The 25164-nt window shown below is 30.0% G+C and overlaps 1 long non-coding RNA gene across 1 annotated transcript in view; it reads left to right on the top strand.

Annotated features, from left to right (window-relative positions):
* LOC118197253 (uncharacterized) overlaps nt 1-24557 on the top strand; it is a 39867-nt gene extending 15310 nt beyond the window's left edge. The window contains exons 2-4 of the long non-coding RNA XR_004759553.1: nt 18449-19295; nt 21130-21280; nt 24394-24557. This is a non-coding gene — a long non-coding RNA (uncharacterized LOC118197253). The remainder of the gene's footprint in view (nt 1-18448; nt 19296-21129; nt 21281-24393) is intronic.
* The last annotated feature ends 607 nt before the right edge of the window (nt 24558-25164 follow it).

Below are 25164 nucleotides of genomic sequence, written 5' to 3'. Positions count from 1 at the left end.
GGGAGCGAAGAGGGTTTTTCCGTTGTAAGAAGAATCACATCTTCTGGCGAGAAGAGAATTTTTTCTGATTTTTGATAAAAATTTCAATTCTCAAGATATTTTTCTTCAATTTCAATCAAAACTTTTCTCTTCCGAACACATTTTTTATCTACTTCAAAGCATTTCTGTTCTTATTTTCTGAATTTGTTTATCCAAATAATACCACACCGCATAAGCTTTATTTCTGAAAATTTTCAGAAAAAAAAAAGTGTATATTGTGGGCTGTTGATTTTGTTTTTGTGTTTTAAGCTCTCTTAAGGGTTTTGTTATAAAATCTGGAAATTGAAGTTCAGAAACCACTGTTATTTCCATTTAACATTTTGAAATAAGTATTTGTGTTAAGTGCATTCGCTCAAAAGAATGTGGGCTAGATAAAACTCCTTTAGATTAAGTACTCTGGATGGGATTTTCCATATGAAAGAAATGCTTCTTTTAAGATATTTTGTTGCAACATTTTGAAAGATCTTGAAAGACACTGAAGGCCGCTCCTTGAATTTATCCTCTTACGTGTCATTTAACGTCCATGTTTTCATCTTATGTTTCATTGGTTAAAAATAAAAAACAAAACAAAAAAGTGTTGAATTTTAATGTTTCGTTGAAAGAATTTTTTATAATTGTTGAGGTAATAAATATGTTGTCATTTGCCTTATTTCTACACTATTACTTCTATTGTGAGAAATTAAATTTAAACTGGGTATTAAACCTAACGATTAACTACTACGTTATCTAAAATTGTTGGCAAGTTATTTAATTGCCCTTCTTGATTATTTAATTGTCCAAAATTAAAAGATGAAGCTATTTGCCATGACTACTAAGAACTAAATTGCTTACAAAATTCTAAATCCAAAACTACAACATATGGTCGCTTTTTTTTTTTTTTTTATTTAAAGAAAAAGAAATCCTCGTGCACCACAAAGTATCGCACGAGACTTACAAATCGTAAGTGAAAAAGAAGAAGAACAAGAAGAAGAAGAAGAGGTCAACAAGAAGAAGAAGAACAAGAAGAAGAAGAACATATGGTCGCTGTACGCAGTTTTTAAAATTTGTGAAATACTTACCATAGTACGAAATTTAATGTTTTTTGTCATTCTCACGTATAGGATAATTCCCAGTCGGACATAGTAGCGACTTGGAGAAAGCTCCAACAGTCTTCTGGAACCGGAAGACACAAATACTGACAAATACTCGGAAGCGTACAAATATTTAAAAAAAAAAAGAAGGAAAAGTTGTGATTTTACATTACAGAGATTTTCAACGAATTTCTTGCATGGACTCCTTTTAAAAGAATAGTTTCTTCATCGACCCGGTTATATTTTTCTCTGTAGTATAAAGCATACAACATAATCATAACACAAATTGCTATATATAAATAATCATATTATAACAGACTAAGAATATAAAAAAAATTTTTAAAAAAATGTTTTATTAAATGTATGTTTTATTTATATTTCGTATTAATATTAATTTTTAATTTTACAAATATAAACAAGTTTTCAAATACATCACAAATTGTAAGTGCTCGAAACTCCGATTTTAATTAATGTGATGATTAAGCTGGATGTACTAACGCAAAGTTTTAAAAATGTAACATAAAATTGCTTATTTGATTCTTAAATTACCTCGGTCTGAAATATTCAACCTGCTTCTTGTGTTCCGTACTGAATTCACTAAAGACTGCTTTTACTAGGTAAGATGAGGGGAAAATCGATATTGTTGATTCGTAAACAACTTTTACTTTAAGATATTTCTTTTGGGATGAATTTTTAATTTTAAAACTTAGCGTTCCCACACGTTTTGAATAAAATTTGACTGTGTTTAAGACAGATTTATATCAATAAATAATTAATTATCGATCTCATTCATAATTTTTTTTTTGTAATCAACGGGATCTTGATTATGCCGACTAATTGCCGAAGCGTATTCGGCTCCTATCACCCATTTGATCCTTTGATCATAATTGATCCCGTTAAAATTTCATCGACCATCCGTGGATATATACAGACTCCGTTGAGAAACCCTATATTTCAGAAACCTATTTCAGAAACCTAGTATAGCGTTTCTGAAAGAGGTGAAAGACGGACCCGAGATCTGTTCCCAGGGGAGTTTTCAATCAAAATTGGGACGGATCTGCACAGTTAGTGCCAGGGTACCATACCAAAGGTGAAATTCTAGTGTCCCGCTCACCTCTTCTTGTCCTGCCCTAGCATTTAATTTGCATAACATTCTGCTTTGGGCGAAAATATTGTGACAAGATTCAGGATCACAAATCAGAGTAAAGCTTAACTTAATTGAACTGTTAGTGAAAATTTTAAGAATAATTGTCACAATAAATCTGTTGTAAATTCAATGTATCGTCATTAATACGATTTAATTAAGACAGAACATATTTGAATAACTCGTGATAAAGATTGTTTTCTTAAAAACAAAAATGGCTGACTAATTAACTTTCACATATTTTATTTTCTGTAAAAATATATGTTTAGAATAAACTCCAAAATTTCTTTTCTATTAATTTATGTAAATTAAATAAAAGAAATGATATGCATTTGTAATTACACATACAACTTGCTGTTTGAAAACTTCAGATTACAACTTAAACATCAAAATTTTATGCTTAAAAAAATTGTAAATGTTTTCGGAGGAAGTGGGAAAAAGACTAAAACTTTATCATTTTACAATTTTTAAAAAATTTGAAGTTTCTGCTTAAAGCCTTCAACTTACCGCACCCTGAAATCCTTTGAATGACTTTGGATATTTTATTACAGTTTATTCTGAACATTTTATTGGAATAACTTAAAACTATTTTATTATAATTTAAAGAATTATGGAAAGAAAATAAATATTAAAAAAAACAAATTTTAATCGAGTTAAATAAGCAGTTTGGATTTCCAAAGAGAATTTAAACACAAGTGTAATTTATATTAGCATCCAATAATTATAGCAAAGGTATTGTTTTGGGTTTTCGAAGATTAATGAAGGAAGAAGATAAAAAAATATTAATGAAGAATTATATCAAAGATTAACGAAGAAAGAATTTCAGTATGTATTGAATATATGAATATGCCTTAATTATCTTCAGCAACAGAAAATCATTTCGAAAAGTTAAAAGAAAAAAATCTGATGTGTACACCACATGACTTCCTTGTACGGAATATTAAATTATACGCAATTTTTCTTGCATTTCATTTAAACTTATTGGATTGAATTAAATCTACTTCGTCGACAACGCATAAACCACAATAGAATACATGCATTCTTTAAAATTCACTCTATTTGTTTACCATAGCGACACTCTGACGCTAGGTTCACTTAACAGTATCATATTTCGTTCATATTATATAACTCAGAATGCACAAAATTTATATCATTTAAAGAATTATCTAATCGTTGCCACATGTTCTATTCAAACACTATAATAAATCTAGAACGATGTATAAAAGAAATTGAGCAAACAAAATAAAAAAGAAACAGTTTTTCACAGACGATTGAGTATTTCTCATTCAATTAATTAAGTTCTCACTTCGCGACAAGGCAAAAATACATAAAAACTCAAAATATATGTATTAAAAATTACGAAGTAAATCTTAAACACTTATTTCCTCGAAAAAATTCCAGAAAAGTTTAAGCATGATTTAATCCGTAATAATAAATGAAAGCGTTATCTTTGTTGTTGCGAAGCTAAGTTTCTCTAGATTGGCAACAAATCCACTATTTCGCTGTTTCATATGTAACCAAGCAATGGCCGCCGTCAAGAGAAGTATTAGGCTTAACGGCACTTAAACAACTTTAAAATTGTTGATAATTCTAAAAATATTGCATACAGATTTACTAAAGGCATAAAAATCTTAACCGGAAGATAAGAACAACATAATTCAAACATTTTTAATGCAAAAAATGTACAATTTATAAACATATAAGAGTAAAGAAACTGAGATCACTGAACCGGGTAACAGAGTGGATATATATATATAAATATATTTATATACGTTTGGTGAGGCCGATTGCAACCAAAATTCGAGGTGCACATCTACATGTCATAGCAGTCCTATATACAAAATTTCAACGTTCTGAGGCTACTCTTTTTTGAGTTATGCGAGATACGTACGTGCGTACGTACATACGTTCGTACAGACGCCACGAAACATTCTCTTCAGAATTCATTTTAAAGCAGTTTTATAATTTTTTTGGAGGAAAAAAAGTATTTTATTCTGTCCTTACGTACAGATATCACGCAAAAACATCGTTAAATTGCATTCGATAACGGTCAAAATGGATATTTTCGTTGAAATATGCTGCCTGAAGGTTTTCGCGATTACAATACTTCATTTTTACTTCATACAAGGAAGTAATAAAATATTGGAGGAAAAAATAATGTTAAGTAAATAATATTTTCTGTTGCCAGTTGATGAAACTAAATCTTAATGAACTTACTGTTAAGAGTAAAATTAAAACTTACCTCGAAAAAAAGAGATTATTTCGGCTGCACTGGAAGAACGTTTATTTATTAATTCATAAAATATTTGGTATTTCCTTTTTTTTTTGGTAGTTTTTTTCTTCAATTACAAAATAGTCTTTTAAGAATAACCCAGGTTTTAGGCGTTGCTGTCTTAATAAATATAGTATTTAAAGGTTACCTTCAAGATAGAGATTTCAGAATTCATCAGTTTTGCTTAAAAATATGCTATTATAACCTCTTTATATTACGTATGAAATACACATTTGCTTTAGGATAACGAAATGAAGTTTATTTTAAGAACAACAGGATATGACTGGTTTTGGTTTTACCGATACAGTCTTATCAATTGATTTCATTGCTCCGATTAAGCAAGATTTCGCTTAGAAGTTAAACAGAGTTGTACTCTACTTTCATTAACGCAATTTCTGAAATTAAAGTAGCGAATATTATTTCACTTCCAACACTTCGAAAGGAAGAATTCCAATTAGTATAAAATCTTATTTTGATGAAGTCACCGGAAAGTAAAACTCCAATTCGTAAAAATATTCTAAGTTCGATATAAGGAGAGAGAATATAATTAGTGGAATTTCGAGAATATATTCAAGAACGACTTTACTAAGTTAATAAAAATCATATTTAAGGGCCAATAAGACGTAAAAATTAAACATTTTTGTATCAAAATTGTAGAGCAACTGCAAAACAAAACCCACTTCTTTTATCACTTTGTATTCCGCATTGGTGAAAACAAGATTCATCTACGAAAATATTGATTACTCATATTTACAAATTTTGCATATAAAGGCATAGAGCATTTTGTATTTAATTCGTTAAAACAGGGATTCTCGGTTTTCTAAATTTTGTCCTACATAAATAGAGATAAAAAATATATGTGCCGTAATGAACCATCATTCATTGAAAATTTTAAATTTTGTGTAAAAATTGTACCACTAAAATAATGTAATGCACCATTAGTGGGACCATAGTTTGAGAAACCCTGCATTAAAGGTTAATAAGCATTTTTACTATATGCAACCATATAAACAATTAAGGTTTTCGTGTTTACGGAACCTTATCACTCACGGAATTGAAAGTGTTTTCATAAAGTTCTATGTCAAAGTTTGAAAGCTTTTATGATTGTAAGAGAATACAAGGTGATTAAAATATCTGGCAAAAGGGCAGGTAGAGGAGACAGACATAAGTTGGAATAAGACATTCTCATGGAATGTGTGCCCAGAAACGGAGCCTTAATATGTCACGGAGCGCTATTGAACTGAAGTTAAACTCATTCTCCTGGTGTAAATGGTTATTCTCCTTGCGAACTTTGTTATGTTATGCACGCTACAGAAACGCCCATAAGCATTTAATCTCTGAGGCTGTAGACAGAAACGGATCAACTGCATATCGGCGAGCTCTGCGTTCGTGTAGATACTCGTGCTAAACGAGAAAGAATTAGCTCGAGAAAGAGCGATTTATGCTCTGGGAACTCATTTATCTACAGCTTCACAGTTCCTAGTAACACCTCAACGAATCATTTCGCCAGACACATTCCATTCTAAAATCCCCTCTACCTGCCTTTTCATTTTTGACACATAATTTTGAAAGTTGCCATTTTAAAAAAAAGTGCTTTCAAAAGGTGCCATTTAAAAAAATGTGCCACATTTTTTTAAAAACAGTGGACAGTATATAATCTTTTCTTATGCTACATAAAAATTAGCTTTTTTTTGGCGGGAACATAATCTTTCATTCACAATTAAATCAATGTATATTGTACTCGTATATAACCTTAGAAGTCGGGTATAATTCTAGCCTATATACAAAGGTTACGAAAAGCACAGTATACGAGTGTTATAATATAGCTCGGATATTATTCTAGCCCGTATCCGTAATTATTGAAAGTGAAGTGATCTATAGACAAAAGAAAAGAAAATACCAATATATTCCTAGAGAAATTTTCCAACTTAGAATAAAGTATTAAGTTTAGTTTTAGGGCAAAGTTTTAAAATTATTAAAGACCTATACCAAATCTCTGTCTTTGCACTTAATTAGATCGTGAACGACTCTTTCCATAGTGCTAGTAGATTGTCCTGGATCCATTATTGGTGAATCATCACTTTTCCGCTTTGTCAATCGTAGTCATTTTGCTATTTTGAAAATGGAAGTTTGTTTTATTACTTTTTCACAAATATTTAAATGCACAATATATTACGAGTTCTTCAAAAACAAACGACGATGTTCTCAAATCGTGTAGAAGCGTAAGGAATACAAAATACCTGCTATTAGAAACAGCAAATTGACGTAAAAAATTATTCTAATTGAAAATAGAGCAATATGAGCCCGGAAAACGTGGCGACGTAAAGTATAGATATGCTAATAAGTCAATCAACTCTATTACCTTTTTATAGGCACTTATTTTTATTTCCTATTTAATACAACATTTCATCATTTATGACAAATTTTATTACAGCTAACGACTAAAAGAATATTTGTGAAAATAAAAACGAATTATTTAAACAAAGCTCAGATCGCATAAATTTACGAGTGTTAGAGAAAAACTTAAATAGGATATCCGGGTATTTGATTTTTGAATTTAATAGTTAAAAATACTTTCTTTCTTTGCGTACCACATATTTATCTCTTGCGTACCACTAACGGAAAGCGTACCACCGGTTGAGAGTCGCTGTTGTTACTCATTCCAGCTAAGATTTGAAGAATATTAGCCTAAGGAAAGTGAAAAGAGGAAGCGGAGGCACTGTATGTTGCAATTAAGGGGAAAAATGGAACTAAAACTGACAATCTTCTACGAGGAAGGATAGAAAAGTTATGAAAACTTTTCCCGACACTTCTTCTAACATACTATCGATTTTGGTATACTTTGTTCTTCAAAGCTCGTATTTTACCATTTCTGACACTCCACTGAACTTATTTTTCGAGCTAATCAAAACTTTGATCATTTCCACAAATAAAATACAACACAGAAGTGTAGCGTTTATTAATGTCTTTTAAATCGAAAAGCAAAGATCTGGGGCTGTACAGTAAACGCCCTGTGGATTTGATAACTATATGAATTACTACTACTCGCCGCTGAGCAGGCTCCCGACCAGGGTACCACACGGGATTTTCACCTGCTCATCGGAGTTTAACTACTTCCGGCTAAACCCCAGCCAAGGGCTAGAATGAGAGTACAGACAGCATTATTGTGTTTTTAAAGAAAAAAGAAATAGTAATAACATGGGCAAACAAGGTTCTTGAAGAAGGTACAGTTTTCAGCGAAGAGACACTTACTGAGTTGTTCTACTAATAAAAAGAGTAATTCCAGAAACGATACCAATAGTGAAATAACATGAGCATACAAGGCTCTTGAAAAGAGTACATGTTTCCAATGTAGAATGCATAAGGTGAAGTCACACTATTGTAGACAATGACATGCATCTATATAAAAAGGCAGTTAAATGTAACTATAATAATGTTAACACTCATTTATAAAGCATATGTTCAAAACATTTAAAGCCTACATTTCACTTCAAAGTGTTCAATTACATTTTAAGGCAAGGATGTCAAACTCGCGGCCAGCGGGCCGCATGCGGCCCACAACAAATATTTTTGCGGCCCGGCCAATATATCGGCAAATAATAATATATAATAATAAAATAACATATCGACGAAGAAAAAAATGAAATGTTTACTGCTAAGTGATTAACGATAATTTATTCAGTGTTGTTAGATTACTCACAGCGAGCTGACACGCACACACTACTTAAATTACAAATGCGTGTGAGTAGCTTGCGTTCAGCTACCTTCGGCTTTTGGGGGACACGTGCACTCAGAACTTGTACGCATCCCCCGATAGCCGAATGTGACCGAACTCATGGTCTCAGTTTTCCAATCATAGTTTTGTACGATATATTGGTGCATGGATGTGCATGCACTTTGCTTTATTATTAATTATTACTTAATTCATATTATTACGGATTTCATAGTTATTTATTTAATTAGTTTTTTTATTTAGAATTGTAATTAGATTTGCTTTATGTTGCCTTAGCAACGCAGACGATTTTTGAAAAGACAGCTGCTTTGGAAGGTTAAAAATAGAACAGCGCGTGCATTTAATACCTAATAAATAAATATCTCGTAATTGCTGTTGCCATCCACAAAAATCCATATATTTATAGATGTTTCCAGTATATTCGAGAAATTAATTATAAAGCTTATAAAAGCCGAGAACAAACAACTCATCTCGGTAGTAGCTGTAGTTCTAGCGAACTGTTTGTTTACTTAATGCTGTGATTGATTTGTAGCGATTTCGCTGTGAGATAGAATTAGTTTCTCTGTTTTGAATTGATTTTTGCTAAACGTTTGACATTTTGTGATATTGTTAGAATATTTTTGAAGAAATATTTCAGCATTTTGATTTATCTTTTGTGGAAAGAATAAATTTTTGTTAACTTTTTAACGTTAACCGTGTTTATTCCAGCCTTTTGTATTCAGTATGTCTATATCAAAACCAAGTGGTAGTAAAATTAAACGAAAAATCGCTGACGAATATAGAATATTCCAAGTAAAATGGGAATTAGAATATTTTTGCTGTGAAATAAAAGATAAAATAATCTGCTTGATATGTAATAATACTATTAATGTACCAAAGTTATATAATATTAAACGTCATTACGTGATCGAGATTCAATGCAACTCAAATTTGAAAGCAAAATTCATTGAAGTGGGCGTGCCTGAATTTTACAAATATTTACCAGCCAGGTTTGAAAATACTCGAAAATTCGCATATGAAATTATTTCCATGTTTGGTAGCACTTATCGGTGCGAGCAGTTATTTTCAGTCATGAAAGGTAATAAGTCTCCTATTAGAAACCGTATTATTGATTCTCACCTTGGGTCAGCGTTGAAAGTTATCACTGCAAACAAAATTTCTCCCGAAATAGGAAAGATAATAGCAGAGAAGAGATGTCAAGTATCAGGACGTAAATATTAAATTTTTCTTGTTCTTTTCTATATAAATATATATATATGTTTATTATTGTATTATTCGAAATAAATCTACGTTTCTATGAATATTGATTTTTTTTTTTTTTTTTTTTTTTTTTCGACCCGCCTAAAATTAAACCTTGTTTGTTTGGCCCAAGTGTACCTATGAGTTTGACATCCCTGTTCTAGAGTATCAGTTCTGCAGAATGAAATGGCACCATTGTTGTCATCAAGTGTGAAATTTCTAATAATTTTTGATTGGTTGTAAAGGACAGATTGGACTCCTATGAATCTTGTGTTAAATATTTCAGAATATGTATAAATACAATATACATAGCTGTGTCAAATAAATAATTAAGACAGTTAGCTTCTTGGCCCTTTTTCTAATCACTGTTGCACCAGTAACACTAAGCTAAAATATTTAATAATTCATCGGAAGATTTGAAACACTAGTATTTGTATAGTTTCTGCTACTGAGAAGTTTGATTGGCACCAAGTGACAATAATTTTCCAATAAATATCTCCTTTTTGTTGCAATCATTTTTATCTATAAAAGTACATGCTTTTATATTATCTTTTATGTGTTTTGTGTTTATTGTTTTCTTTATTTACTGTGCTGAGAAATAACAAGATAAAAAAGCTTTCAGATGAGAGCTTTTCTCAGAATCACAGACTCATACCCCAAAATTAAGAATATTGTAATCTGTATGTAATGAAATTACATATTGCTAAAGAAAACATATTGTGGAATGTCGAAAATTGCCACAAGTTGCTAACTAAGAGAATAGGAAATTGAATCATACATTCCTTGCCTGCTGTTAAGGAATAGAGTTATTTTTTTTTTCATAACTAATGATAGACATCATTTAAACAAATGAGACCTGGTGCACATTTAATAGAAGTCCTGAAGTATAATTATTAAGCAAAATGGTACAGATCATTTCCACATGGCAAAACAAGGTATGTAAAAGGAAAAGAGGGTAAGACGCTTCTTACAACTATTTTCAACAGTTATGAAAAATGCTCATTCTGCTCAAAAATAGGGTTAGATATGAGTCCATCAGTCTTTTTTTTTTTTTTTTTTTTGAGCAATAGATCTCGCCAGTCTATCGAAGATTTAGGCCAAGGGAATACGCAGTCATTTCAGGTACCCAATATTTTATCATGCTAGCATGTCAGGCAATTAAGTTGTCTTCTGTGGATGAACATTATCATCCATGAACAGAAAGTCGGGATTAATTGCACTGCAGAAATAGCAGGCATAACCTAAGCAAATTTTAGTGCAGTATTTGCTGCGATGTAATTGTCTAAGATGTGAAGAGGCGTTCCACCATTATGAATAATACTCACCCACACAATTTCTCTTTTTCCATAGTTTTCTGGACATTCTGGTAATGGTAGCATATTCTTCTCTATCTGCACTAGCTGGTATCCAGAATCATTGTTGCTGAACCTAACAAACATGTTCTTTATAGCAATGTAATCTTCTCCGACGGTGGTATGCTTATAGAAGAATGCATGCAACAGGCTTAAGTGAATATTAGTTACTAGCTGAGAAATAATTCTTTAAGATATGGAATTGCCACTAGTGTTGACCAGATTTGTAGCTGTCTGGTCAGGAATAGCATTTCTGTTCCATTTTGCAACTAAGATGACATATTTATCCTTCTGAAGTGTAGTGGTCTTTCTACAGCCTGTGGCATGTTATTGCATAGCTCTTTTATGTTAAGCAGCCTTCTTTGACCATTTTGAAAGACACTTGCCTGCCTCAAGATGTCTAACTGATCAACCATGGTATTATGCACAAAAGTGATGTCTTATTCTAAAGTTAATGTTTCCTGGGGAAAGGAAATTTACATTAATATTTTCAGAAACTAGCAATGTGATTTTTCTTTCGGTTGCTACTGCTTGAAATTAGGAAGAAAGAACAATGCAAATGCACTGCTTTTTATACAAATAGGTCTTGTCCACCAATGCCTTCTATACCTATTTTTTCTCTGAATGCATGGCTCTCAGGAAAGAAAATTTGCATAAATCATTTGTTCTTTAACAGTTGTCAAGTAGCATATTTGATACGAACAAGTTTAGATGATACTTGTTCGTATCAAAAATACGCAGAAAAAATTGGAAATTTAACAACTGAATTTGAAACGAATTTTAATGATTTTAGTTCCCTCGAAGACAAATTTTTTTTGTTTTCTTCGATTTTCTCAATAAGTATTAACTCAGTACCCAGCCATATGCAAATGGAGGTGATCGAGATTCAATGCAACTCAAATTTGAAAGCAAAATTCATTGAAGTGGGCTTGCCTGAATTTTAAAAATATTTATCAGCCAGGTTTGAAAATACTCGAAAATTCGCATATGAAATTATTTCCATGTTTGGTAGCACTTATCGGTGCGAGCAGTTATTGTCAGTCATGAAAGGTAATAAGTCTCCTATTAGAAATCGTATTAATAATGCTCACCTTGGGTCAGCGTTGAAAGTTATCACTGCAAACAAAATTTCTCCCGAAATAGGAAAGATAATAGCAGAGAAGAGATGTCAAGTATCAGGACGTAAACATTAATTTTTTCTTGTTCTTTTCTATATAAATATATATATATGTTTATTATTGTATTATTCGAAATACATCTACGTTTCTATGAATATTGATTTTTTTTGCGGCCCGCCTAAAATTAAACCTTGTTTGTTTGGCCCAAGTGTACCTATGAGTTTGACATCCCTGTTTTAAGGCATATATTACAATCGTTTTATCCTACAAGTATCTATTAAGAATTGCTATAAAATGCTGGACTGCAAAATGTTTAGAACTATGATGTGCAATGCAATAAATAATCTTAATGTATAGATAAATGTAATAAAAATGCACGCTATTGTAGACAATATAAAAGCACAATTCAATTCCCAATATACCTCTGGATTACACAAAATACACAATAAAGTTAAGAATGAAATATTACGAATAGTGAAATAACATGAGTATACAAGGCTCTTGAAGAGAGTACATGTTTTCAATTTTTACAATAAATCAGAGTATAGTTTTACAAAAGATGAAGGCACACTAATGTAGACAATGATAAATCAAACAATAATGCATTTTAATGTGAAAATAATGATGTTAACATTCATTTATAAAGCATATGTTCAGATTATTTAAAGACTACGTATCACTTCAAAGTGTACATTCGTATTTTTAGGCATATATTACAATCTTTAATCCTTACAGGTATATATCTAAAATTGCTGTACAGAATGGGTATAATAGTACTACGTTTACTACAATTACAAAATATTACAAAACAATTAAAAATTACAACGAATTCGATATCGTCTGTCACCTTCGATATCTTGGATATTCATGGATTGAGATGCAAAATTTGGATTCGGCTTAAGAACTTCTAATCGGCCGTCCACGGAAAGTAGTTGTATGGTTCTGAGCATGGAATTTGAAGATTAGGATATACGTTCTAAAACTGGTGCCACGATGGAAGAAATGTCTCGAGGTTTTGAATTTCTATGTTGAAAAATAGCTAAGATATGAGTTTTATTTTCATTCGTGAGAGCAAAATTTTTCTTAAATCTATTAAACTTCTGTTCCAAAATAATTAATATGCGTCGTCTCCCAACCCTTTATCGTACTTTTATAAGTTATTAATTGTAAGATATTCTCTTTCCTTATCGCATGCCTTTGTGATGCAACTGGAAGCAAGTCCGGCTAGCAGTCAGAAGGTCCGAAGTTTGAATAAAACCTGATCTTTCTACGTAATGAATTTTATCACTATGAAAAATTTTCAAATAGGCCTTTTTTATATTTTTTTCAGTGAGAGAATATAAAAATAGAGTATTGTTATTAAATTAAAAGAATATAATTGGGAAGCATTAAATCATCTCAGTAAGGACTTTTAACTAAGTAACATTAAAAAAATAATCTTCATTGAGTTGATTCATTTTGCCGGCGAAAGAAATCTTGTATTTTTATTAATTTATAAAAACAACATGGAATTATTGCGGGCCTTAAAGACGATATCTTTAATCTTGCTGGTAAAGCTAAAACCTGTGGATGGCCACAAATGAGGAAATCGAGGATCTAGTTACTTGCTTTAGTCTTTTAGGAATTTTGCTTAATTTTAATAAATTTTCTCAATATGAAATTCATTTTGTGCATGTAATGCTAAGTAATATTAAGTAAGAGTTATAAGTGCTTAATTCATATGCAAGTAACCCTCACTTTACGGAATTTCAATTTACGAAAGACTATGAAGATGAAACTATATTGTAGATATGTAATTTGGATTTTATACATTGTGAATTTATCGAATAACTATTGCTTTTATTCTTATTTCAAAATTTTATGCATTATTTGATATAATTTGATACAGTACATCACAGAAGTGATCGGGCATTTTTAGTGTGCGAAAATGATCCAGAATTTGAATATATTTAAACTGAAATTGTAAAGTGGGTCTTCCTTTTGATTTATACATTTACCTGATTGTTGTCATACGTTTGATGACGGCTAGGTAAATATATAAATCAAAAGAAAGTACTATTTTATAGTTTCACTTTACTCTGAATGTATTTTTTTTCCAAAAATTATATATTAAACTCAAAAATTAATATCTTCACATTTGAATTAGCAAATCATGCTATAAAAGTGATCGCACTCTTAAAATATATTAAAAAATTAAAATTAAGAAAACTTAAAATTTTAGTATTTTGTTAGATTATGATAACTTTTGAAAGATAATGTAATCTTTCTGACATAGAGAGATCCAACTAGATATTTATTATCTCTGATCTAATTTTCCTTCCCTTTTTTATGTTGCTAATTTCAGTGGTTATTAAAAAATATATGTTTCGTTTTCGAATTTCTTATTTCATGTTTTTACAAATATGTTCAATAAGATGTAAATCTGGATATCGATTATTTGTTTTGAGTGTTTCAGGATTATTAAGCAGCAACTAGAGTTTAACATTCATAGTAAGATTGTTATTGGCTTAGTAGTACGTTGTAAATCGTAGTTTTACGCTGTTGATTTCAAAATTTGCTTGATAATATGAATATGATTGCACTAGTCCATTACACAACCAATAAGCTTTAAGATTACAGTTTTTTACACTTGCATATACTAACTTTTTTCCATCCTATTCTGTTGCTAATTAAGTTCAGTTTTTGAAATTCAGCTTTAGATCCTCTTTATAATAAAAAGGGATCATTCTAACCAAAGATTTTGAATTACCTAATTTCTGCAAATGTAACTTCAATTCTAATAGTCAGAACTCCTTTTTCATATAGATTTTGAGAAAGAAAACTGAAATTACCTGTTATTTCTCAGGAATTGACTTTTTCTCTTGCTATCCTAGCATTGCATTCAACAGATCGGTTTACTGTTTTAAAAATTCTCCAAATGATTGATAAAATTCTATTGTAAGTTTGGTATCAGGCAGTATTCCACTACAGATATTGTAATAGTTTCCTCAATATTTTATTATATTTCCAAAAGGCATTTCTAATTGTCTTCCAAATTTTCTTTCATTTTCAATTTTGTCACATTTGGAATAACATTTTATTACATCAAAATTGTTCAATGCTTAAATGGAAATATTTCAGTCATACATGAAATAGATTTATTTCTTTTTAGGTGAAAATTAATTTACAAATATATAAAAGGATATACTTCCTTCACACGGCCATGATGATGAAATATTAAAGTAACATAAGTTAACAAAAAATCTTATTGAAAACTTCAGAAAGATAGTTTTTTAGATATTGCCTGGTATGTACCATTGTAAAACAATGTTGTAAACTTATATAATATATCTATTGAACATGAATTTGTCCGAGTAATGTCTGAACACATTTGCGGTAAGTTTGGTTTTCACTAAAAAAGTAATTTTTAAGGTCAGGATATTACACTTTGTAAATAGTGAGAGTGAAAAGATGATTAGGTAAAGTAGCATTCAAACAAGACTGAGGTTTATAATTTTATTTCTATGTCTTTAAACATCTCGCCAATACTTTTGGAAATTTAAGATGCTTGATCTTATTTGTCAAATACCTCTAAGTACTTTTAAGGCCGGGTAGCGCTTAGAAAATTTTCTAACATGAAAATTAATTGAAATGTAAAATAATTGCTTCTTCTTTATACCGTGGGTTATTAGATGAGTTTAACAGTAGTGTTGTATTTTAGGAAAGCAGAGGAAATACGCATAAAATTTTATAGGGAATTAATTATGGCTTTTTGTTTGTTTCTCTCAAATAGTTCTTTTAGCTTCATTCCATGACACTACATTACCTGCTCCTATACTATGGATATATTTCTTCTTCTACACCGTGATGAATAAATAAAATATAAAATGCGACGTGCATTTTTGGAAGCATGCTGATGTTTTTAAAACCTTGAGAACATTAAAAAAATGAATTTCCCTGTTTTGATAGCAATAATTATCGAAGGTGATTTAAAGAAAATAAGTAAAAGTTACTTGAAATAACAACTGCTCTGCATATAATAATATGTTTTTCCATTGTGAGAAACATGACTTCACTCTTTAAATAATCAAGAGGTAGCTTGAATATGTGCATTTGATAACATACAGGTGAAATTAATTGACCCTGACAAGATAATACATTAAGCTTCCTATCAAAAGTCAAGAAAGTTTTCCCCTTTTATCTAATATTATTATATTTTGTTTAGTTTGTAGTTTAATAATAATTTTTTTTATATCTTAATCTTCCTGTTTTTCATGATCATTACACCTATCATACTATGTGCCATTCATGCGGCCTAGTATATTACCGGTTTTTTAGCATTCTGTGCTCCGCATCATATTTAAATTAATTCTCTGATTAAATTTTTTGTGTTAAACGAACAGCGATTAAGAACAAAATGTTTGCTGTTTTTAAATAATTTATAACTTTATTCAGTTTTTAATATGTATACATTTAACTGATCTAGTTTCTAATGCAGATAATTGATATGCTTATGGTATAGCTAATTATAATAAAAGATATTTTTATCATAGTTATATGCCTTGATAAAATAACCTTTTAAGCTCCTTCCTAGCAAAGAGTTTGATTTTCATATTGAAAATTATTTACTCGTTCATATCGATATGATATGCAATTCAAGGAAAACTCTAAATAAATTATTTCAATAAATTATTTGTGTGATGAGAACTATTTATTACTAGCAGCTACGCGGCCAGCCTTCGTCTGGCTTAAATGTACCGGAAAAATGCCTAAAGGGAACACCAAACGTTAAATTTAAAAACTGCGAAGAATTTTACTCTGCAGAGCAACTTTATTAAAATAAATAAATAAAAAATAAATGTATTACATATAGCAAAATTACTATGAAAAAATACTAAATTTTATGCAAAAACTTATTTTTTCTTGTTAATGGCTTGCTCTTTTTTTTTTTTCAGGCATTCTGGAAGTATATTAAAGCATCCATATTTTATATATAAAGCATCCATATTTTCGAAACATCTTAGTATTTTTGATATTAATTTTAAATAAAGTTATTGCCTTCCATTTGAGAAGGGCCCACAAACGGCCGAGCGGTAAAGTCGATGAACGCTGGTATTTCGCTCCGGGGTTCGAATCGCGACGAACGGGCTGGTTGCATGGGCGTTTTCGTGGTTTTTCTCATGTGTAATGTGCATACGAGCTGGTTTCGCTTAGAAATTTCTTTACGAAGGCATCCTTCCTTTTAGGCATATAGCCCTGCTCTGCCGTAACTTAACAATCCAATTCAATCCATTTCATCAATATTTGGTCAGAGCCTTTATCAGTCTTTAGAGGCTAGATATTTTGAAGGCATGAGATGAAAGAAAGATTAGTTTCATCAAGAGGAAAAACGTCTTTAGATGATATCCATATACGTCACTGGATAAATTCTTGAATCCTCAAATAATTCGACTGAGAAATCATGGGATGCTTCGTTTATGATACGATATGGTGTCCTATAAAGTAATTTAAATTTATACAACCATACAGTCGAAAACCAGTCGCTCATCACTTTAATCTGCAATTATATGGTTTTTGTCTTTTCCGTTAGCACAAACTCAATTGCTGCTATTTGCTGATGTACACGTTCAAGTGTTTTCTCTTTGAACACCCAACTACCTTGAAGTAGATTCCCTTTAAATTCCCCCCCCCCCCAATTTCCTTCAGCACATTTGTTTTCAGTGCTGACGTACGAAAATTAAGATTTTCGATTGTTACACTTCCATAAATTTTGCATTCTTGTCAAATTTTTTAAAATATCAGTTGCATCAAATGAGTTTCAGCTGAGGACAGCTTTTCATATTCTTGACATTTTAACCATAAACAAAGTTTTAAACAACGTCCAAAGGATAAATATTTTAATTAAAAGATTTTTGTTAAATGAAAAAGAAATAAACCACTCCAGCAGCGCTTATCCTATACCACCGAGTGACTCGATTCTTATATCGGGTGCAAACAATCTAAATTACATTGTTTAGAACTAAGCGTATGTAATAGAATAATAAATAAATAATATTGTGTAAAACATGTACAACTAAGTATAATTTAAAAAACTGCATACATAAAGAAGTCTTTTATGTTATACGGTTCAGTTAAATGCAATGAAAAGAAAAAAAAAAAAAACTTAATTGTAATAATATTTTTGGTCATAAGTAACTAAAATAAAATCCTGAGGTTGCTACCAATGTCTGATTTTAAATTAAAATTTTGAAGAAGAAATTTTAACGAATGAATATAATCATTCTTATATATGCAATTTTTATGCTTTTTAATTTTAGTGTATTTAACCAAAATTATGTAACTTAAAAAATTAATCTATTTTTTTATAATTTTTATTTTATAAAATGCGCAAAAGTACTGCTGAAAATAATAATAATTATAAAAAATATTTCTTCTAACTAGCGCAGCAAGGAAATTCGCAAGAAATTTTTCTAATTTTTCTTTATGTTTTTCTTTTTTTTAGGCGCTTCGATCATCACAGAGGTTAAACTTATATTCGGTTTAATAAAATTTCTGTTTGGCTTAGAAATGCATTATCTAAATATCACTTAAAATCACAGGAATACTAAATATAAACGATAACTTAAAAAATTCCAAAATTCTTAATTTGTAAAATTATTTTCGATTAGGCAGATGGTGTAAAAACCGAAATACTGTAACATTTAATTTGATCGGCAAGAAACGTTCAACACTAAATAAAGCAAATCTGTACAAATTTTGAAAAAGTACCTGAAGAAAATTGTGTTCTCATCTCAAACACGTTTGTGAGAAAAATTCAAGAAAATCGGATTGATAGAAGGGGATAAAACATCATTATCAAAATTTTACCCTTGCCCTTCAAAACCGAACAAACAGAGATATTACATTAAATAAAACCTTGAAAAAAGTCATGTTTGAAGATTTCATGGGAATACTTATCAAAATTTTTCCAGCGAATTTTGAGAATGCAGTTGAGCAATCGTGGAAACAAAAATTATTAATGAGCAATTAGAAAAACGAATAGACAGAATCACAGAAGTATCTTTCTTATGTTTTTACACAATAATGGTCTGCAGTTTCAAGGACATCTATCCACCAACGTACGCAGGAACATTTGTGCCAAGTTTCAAGAGCATCTCCACTGCCCCACCCATAGGGACGCAGGGATGTCTCTCAAAACTCTGTGGGTGTCCTTGGAATCTTTCCCCTTTTTTCTTTCGAGTTTTCCTGGTCATCTTCAGGTATATAAAGAGGGAGTTTGGGGAGAAAAATTTATATTTGCTTTTCTCCTGCCGTGAGTTAGCAAGTGCTTATTCAAGATGAACTACTTGGTGAGTTTTCAGATTATTTTTTAATGTTTTATTCCTTCGTAATTTGATTAATCTAAACTGTCTCATTACTAGGTATTACTTACTTATTCTAAGATGCAAAAATTCTAAAAAATGTTTCGTTTCGCATTTAAAAGGAAACTAATACTTTATTATTTCAATAGAATCATAAAACTTTCTTGTCTTTGAATTAGAAAACCAATTAAACATTTATCATCATCGGAATTAAGTTTAATGCTGTTGGAGTTAAGAATCTATCTCTGTTCAAAAAATCAATTAAAGCAAGTTTTTTTCTTTAACCAGTTCTATAAATAACTCTCTTATATAGTAATAATTTCACTGTAACCATTGTTGATTTCACTACCAGTATTATAATTAGTAATAGGATTACTTTTTGTAATCTTATGAATAATATATATAGACATATGTTTATTTTGAAATCATAGTCTGAATGCCTTTTTTATGTATAAACCGTAATTTTTAAGGTAGTAATCAAATAACGGAAAACAACGCCAAAAAATTTTCTCATGAAATCTTTCTATTTCTTTTAAATGAAATATTTTTCCTTTTCTTCTCCCCACCCCATAGCTTATTTGCTCAAATTCTGGGGAAAAAAATTAGATATTCTAAGGTTAATTTCTGCTAAACTAAAATGTATTTAAATTTATTTTCATTAAAAACGCAAGATTCGAAGTGATGCAATTAATAAGCTATATATGTAAGGAAGTTATTTACTCAGGCAAACACTCGAGCTATATTTGTTGTCAAGCATTCGAAGACAACTCGACAAAAGGAAATTCGTAATTTTTTATATTACAAAAGATCTGATATTATGAAAATATTTTACGCAACCGATCAGTTGGATGTCAAAGAATTGTTTTCAGAATGCTCAGAAGAATAGTCAGAAGTTTTATGTCATGGCAGTCATCAGGTTGATGACTGCTGAGTAGAGTAACGTAACGTTTCGTGATCTGAAATGTAAAGGCTAGAATATAAACTTTTCTAAGGTCAGTATTCAAGTATCAAACTTTTTAGAAAAATTTGACTGTATAAGAATAAACGTTTAATCGCACTAAAGCCCCAAACGATTCTGTACCGAGTTTACGTAATAGATGGTGTTAAAACATATTTTATAAATTAAAATAACTCTGTATACGTCCACTGTCATTAGTTGGAATATACCATGAATTAAATGTGTTTGCAATTATAGCACTTAAAGTAAAATTAGATTGTAAATTGTTAAGAAAGGCATTAATGCGCTTTAATTTAAAATTTTATTTAAAAATTTCGTTCTAAGCTGACTCGTGAACTACCATTCATTAAGGAAGTATCTAATTTATAATTTCAAAAATATCTTTTGTTAGTTTGACTATTAGTACAAATGTTAATAAAAATATTACTCAGATGTGGCATCAGAAATTATGCCAGTTAGATACATTATTAAAAGTAAACTACATGCATACAGTATTGGGAAGTGCATACATTGCTGTAAATCGCTCATTTCTGTAAGCAATATAATTTTAATTTGAAAGATAAATTAAAGATTATATATTGCATCCTAGGCCAGCCCCTACTGGTCGATCGTTTAACGATCCTATGCTTAGCGGAATGGCAACTGTTAGAATTAGCACGTTTGTATGAACGATGAATGGCAGCGTAATGGGACACAGGAAAAAAAAAAAAAAAAAAAGGAAGTTTAAGCACAGACAATTTCCAGCCCTAAAATATAAAATTAAATTTGTGTAAAATATGATAATTTAAAATATGTAATTTGTGAGATTTTGTTACATTCATCTGGCTGTGTTTCCGCTAAATTTAAATGCTTTATTTGTTACAGTTCGCCCTGTTGGTCTTGGTCGCCTTGTTGGTGGTTGCCATGGCACAGTGGCCGTACTATGGTGGTTACTATCATCACTCTGCTGTCTATCCATACGCCTACAACTATGGCCTCTACAGCCCAACTTACTTATGGAAGTGAGGAAGAAAAGGTATGAAATTACAAAGAATAACAAATATACAAGTTTTCATTTCCGCTTTTTACAAAAACAGATTTTTTCTCGCGAAAAGCCGAGATGTGCTTGAAGCCAAGAATTAGTTATCCTTAATATATATGATTAAAATTTTTTGAGCGTTCATGGGAAATTCAAGATAACGCCCTAAAAATTTAAATAATAATTAGGTTTCTTACCTTTGTTTTCCTAAAAATGAAAGTCCTTTAGTGATTTATTTCGTACAATGATAAATGTTCTTTCGCGAAAACGAAGGCGCGTAAAATCGAATTTTTCTTCCTTGCATTTCCTTCGTTACATAAAATCTTAATTTAGTTTACAGATAAAAAAGGTAATTGTCTGGACTTGCCGAATGTCTGGGTAAGCTGTTCTTTCCGTTAGTGTTGATATTTGGGTGAAGTAAGATATGAAAACTACGCTATAAAATTATTTTATACGCATGCATACTATATTTCTAATATTATGAATATAGGAGGAGTATTCGGAAGGTATTTTAGAGTGTGACTGTAAAAGTTATGTTCTAGAAAAGTTATGTCTCAGGAAACGAAATAATTATTTTTTAATAATTAATAATTTAATTTTCATAATTAATAACTAATTTTTACGAATATGGAAAAATTAAGTCTCAGAACGAAAAATTCTTAAGTGTTTTTTAATTAAGAAGAAAATTATGAAAACATTGAAAGGCAACAAGGCCAAAAAACTCGCAAAATGATTGAGAAGAACGATAAAATTTAAAATGCAAAACAGTTGAAGAAGGAAAATATTATAAAAATTTCTTTGGCTTCTTCAAGTGTTTTCTGTGTTTCTCGTTTCTCTAGCTGCCAATGAATCGGTGTTGAAAATTTAAATAAGACTTAAATCATAATTATCATAATTTAAATTTAATCTGTTTGTAAAAAGCTTTGAATAAAATATGAAATTTTATTTATTTTTATATCTGAAATCCATAAATCATTTTTTATGATTTGAAACTTTAGAGAAACTGTGTTGAGTCAGATAAAATTATTTGCATATTTCGTAATATATGAAGTTTTACTAATGACCCCATAAATCCGTGATATCATTTCTTTTCCACCTGTATCCTTTGTAAGTTAAAGTTGGGAAACTTGTAAATTATTATTCAATCCTATTATCACCTCAAATGCGTAGAAATTCATATCATTACTTTAAAAAATTAAACAGATTATCTTCTATATAATAAATTAATTTTGATCACTTTTAGTTTAATTATTAAAATTCACTTTTTAATATCATTCATTCAGAATAACAATCCAACAATTCCAAAGAAAATGTGAAAAAGAATTCTCTATTTTTATCTGAAATTTATGAGGTTAATTCGTACGTTATATATATTATACATTCTATAACATCAACTATATACTGTTTTTGTAATTATAACTTAGGAATATTCATTAATATTTATTTTTAATACGTAAATATTAAAACAACGATCGCAGCTGATTTGCATTTTTTTCATTCTCAGAACACTTAGGACATTTCACAAAGAAGTTCAAAAAATATTTTTTCATTGCAGGATTTAAAAAGAAAAATTTTTTTTTTCGATTCGAAAGGATTTTTTTTCGTGACTTAACTATAGATTGTCTACAAACGTATGAATAGTAAAATACTATTAAATAGAATTTATATTATAAAATAGGAACTCATATAGTTTACATTTGAAAATGATAAGCAGTATTTGAACTAGTTTACGAAATTAATTTCTTAAAGTTCTAAATTTTTAAAGATAGGAACTGTTTAAAATGTGTAGGAGAAGTACGGAAATTTTTTAACGATTCCATAAAAATATTCTGTTCCGAAATTCATTGAGATATTTCAAATAAATAGTAAATGTTTTAATCGCACCTTACATTCTTCTTATTTGTCAGAAAAATCTTTAAAAAATAGGTAGCAATAAAATTTAGTTCAAAATGTGATAAATATTGATGAAGAATACTTCAAAAGATAAATCGTAGTTATTTGTTACTGTGGTTTTTTTTTTAATATAAATTGGATTGATATAAAATTTATTTGTTAAAGTTTCTTATTCCTTTGTACAAGGTAAAGAAAGTTCGAAATTTCGGTTCTCAGATTTTAATGGAAATATCCATTTTGATCGTTCCCGAATCCATTTTGATTATTGTTTTGCACGAGGTCTGTACTTACGGGCGGAATAAAGGACTCCTTATTCCAAAATAGATTATAAAATGGATTCAAAAGGAATATTTTATATCTATATATCCACTTCCATTAGTCGGCTTGAAAGTCCTTCTCGTCTTTACTTTCGCAATCTTTGGTCGTAGTCATATACTTTCAGTTACAAAGGTGTTTAAATGACTAAAACATTCATGTTTTTGTCTTAGTAATGTTAGATTTAAGAAAAATAATTTTAGAAAAATAACGAAAATCTAATTTTTAATGCGATTTTCCGATTTTATATTCGTTATTGAAAAAATAAATTTAGAAGAAATTTGACTTTCGTACTACAAAAATTGGTGGAGGTATTTAATTTCAAAATTTGAAGTTTTTAATGTCGTTTTCAGTTGCTTTGAGAGATCGATTAATTAGGTTAGAATAATTCGAGGAAATATCTTTACTTTAATTTGAAGATTAAGTTTTCTGAACAAGCTTTTACATGAAAATGGACATTCGACGTTGTCAGTATGACCATATTTTATGTTGGCATGGGAAAAAAAAAAAAAAAATGCAATTACTGTTTGAACAACTGAATCACCAGTTTTGCTGCCAACAATGTGTAAACATTCCATTCAGATTTAAAGTTAATTAAATTTATACTCAAAAATAAAGAAGCCGTTATGGCACGATTATGAACGTTCTAAATGAAATTTCTTTTATTCTGCTTGTAAAATATGAATTTGTTTATAATAGTGGTCGATGCTTCCTGTTACTATGATCAATATCTAATTTGTATTCGGTGAAGCATTGAGTTTACGAGATTTGAATTTGATAATGAGGCAAGAAACGAGTTTTAACGTCAAGAGTTGCGAAACGAGTTTAGTCATTAGTGTACTGCATTAAAACTTCATTCATAAGTTTCCTTACTATAAACGCATTTTGTTTTCTCTTTCTAGGCAACGCCTGGACTGATGACGAATTGATGATCATGTTTCGGATTGGATGACGCTTGGTTTACTTACTCTGCATCTTCTGTTTCGCTGTCTTCTTGAAACCTCTTTGTCCCAACCTATCTGTTGACTTTTTTTCGTAAATAAAACTTAAAAAAATTGCCCAAAAATGTCCTGATTAGCTTGTGTTTACTTTTGTATTTAATTTGCATTTTTTATGCATTGTTTTGAATCTTATTACTGATAGGTTGCTAATAATACGAATAGTTAAGTTAAATCTCAGAACATTTACAAAAGTGTAGAGACATTATATGTAATTATGTGTGTAGAGACATTACCTTTTACAAAAGTGTAGAGACTCATTTCGAAGCAAGAGACATAAAAAATTAGCAATGCCCTCACCGGAACTCGAACCTGGGACCTCTCGAATACGCCCCGTGCGTGTTAACCATTACACCACGAAGGCATGCTAAGAAGGTGGGAGAAATACCCTATAAAAGAAGTTATATTTTTTAGCTTCTTTTTTTTCACCTAAAATTTACTTTAAATATTTTGTTTTAATTTTAAAGAAAGGTTAAATTGCAAGGTTTCAGAATTTAAAATCCAGTATCTCCATTACAAATATTTTATCATCATTTTTACATTTGTAAATAATCACTCAACACGACAGTAAAGAACTCATTTGCTACATAAAAGAATATCATCACTAAAAGTACAATATCTATTCTAAAAATGAAATATAGTTAAGCTGAGAAAAGGTTTTAATTGTGATAGAAG

The sequence above is a fragment of the Stegodyphus dumicola genome, chromosome 8, assembly GCF_044657685.1.
Source record: "Stegodyphus dumicola isolate Sdum_Otavi_A_Nest chromosome 8, ASM4465768v1".
Taxonomy (NCBI): domain Eukaryota; kingdom Metazoa; phylum Arthropoda; class Arachnida; order Araneae; family Eresidae; genus Stegodyphus; species Stegodyphus dumicola.
The sequence above is the reverse complement of the archived record's forward strand: the minus strand, read 5'-3'. Positions and strand labels throughout refer to the sequence as shown.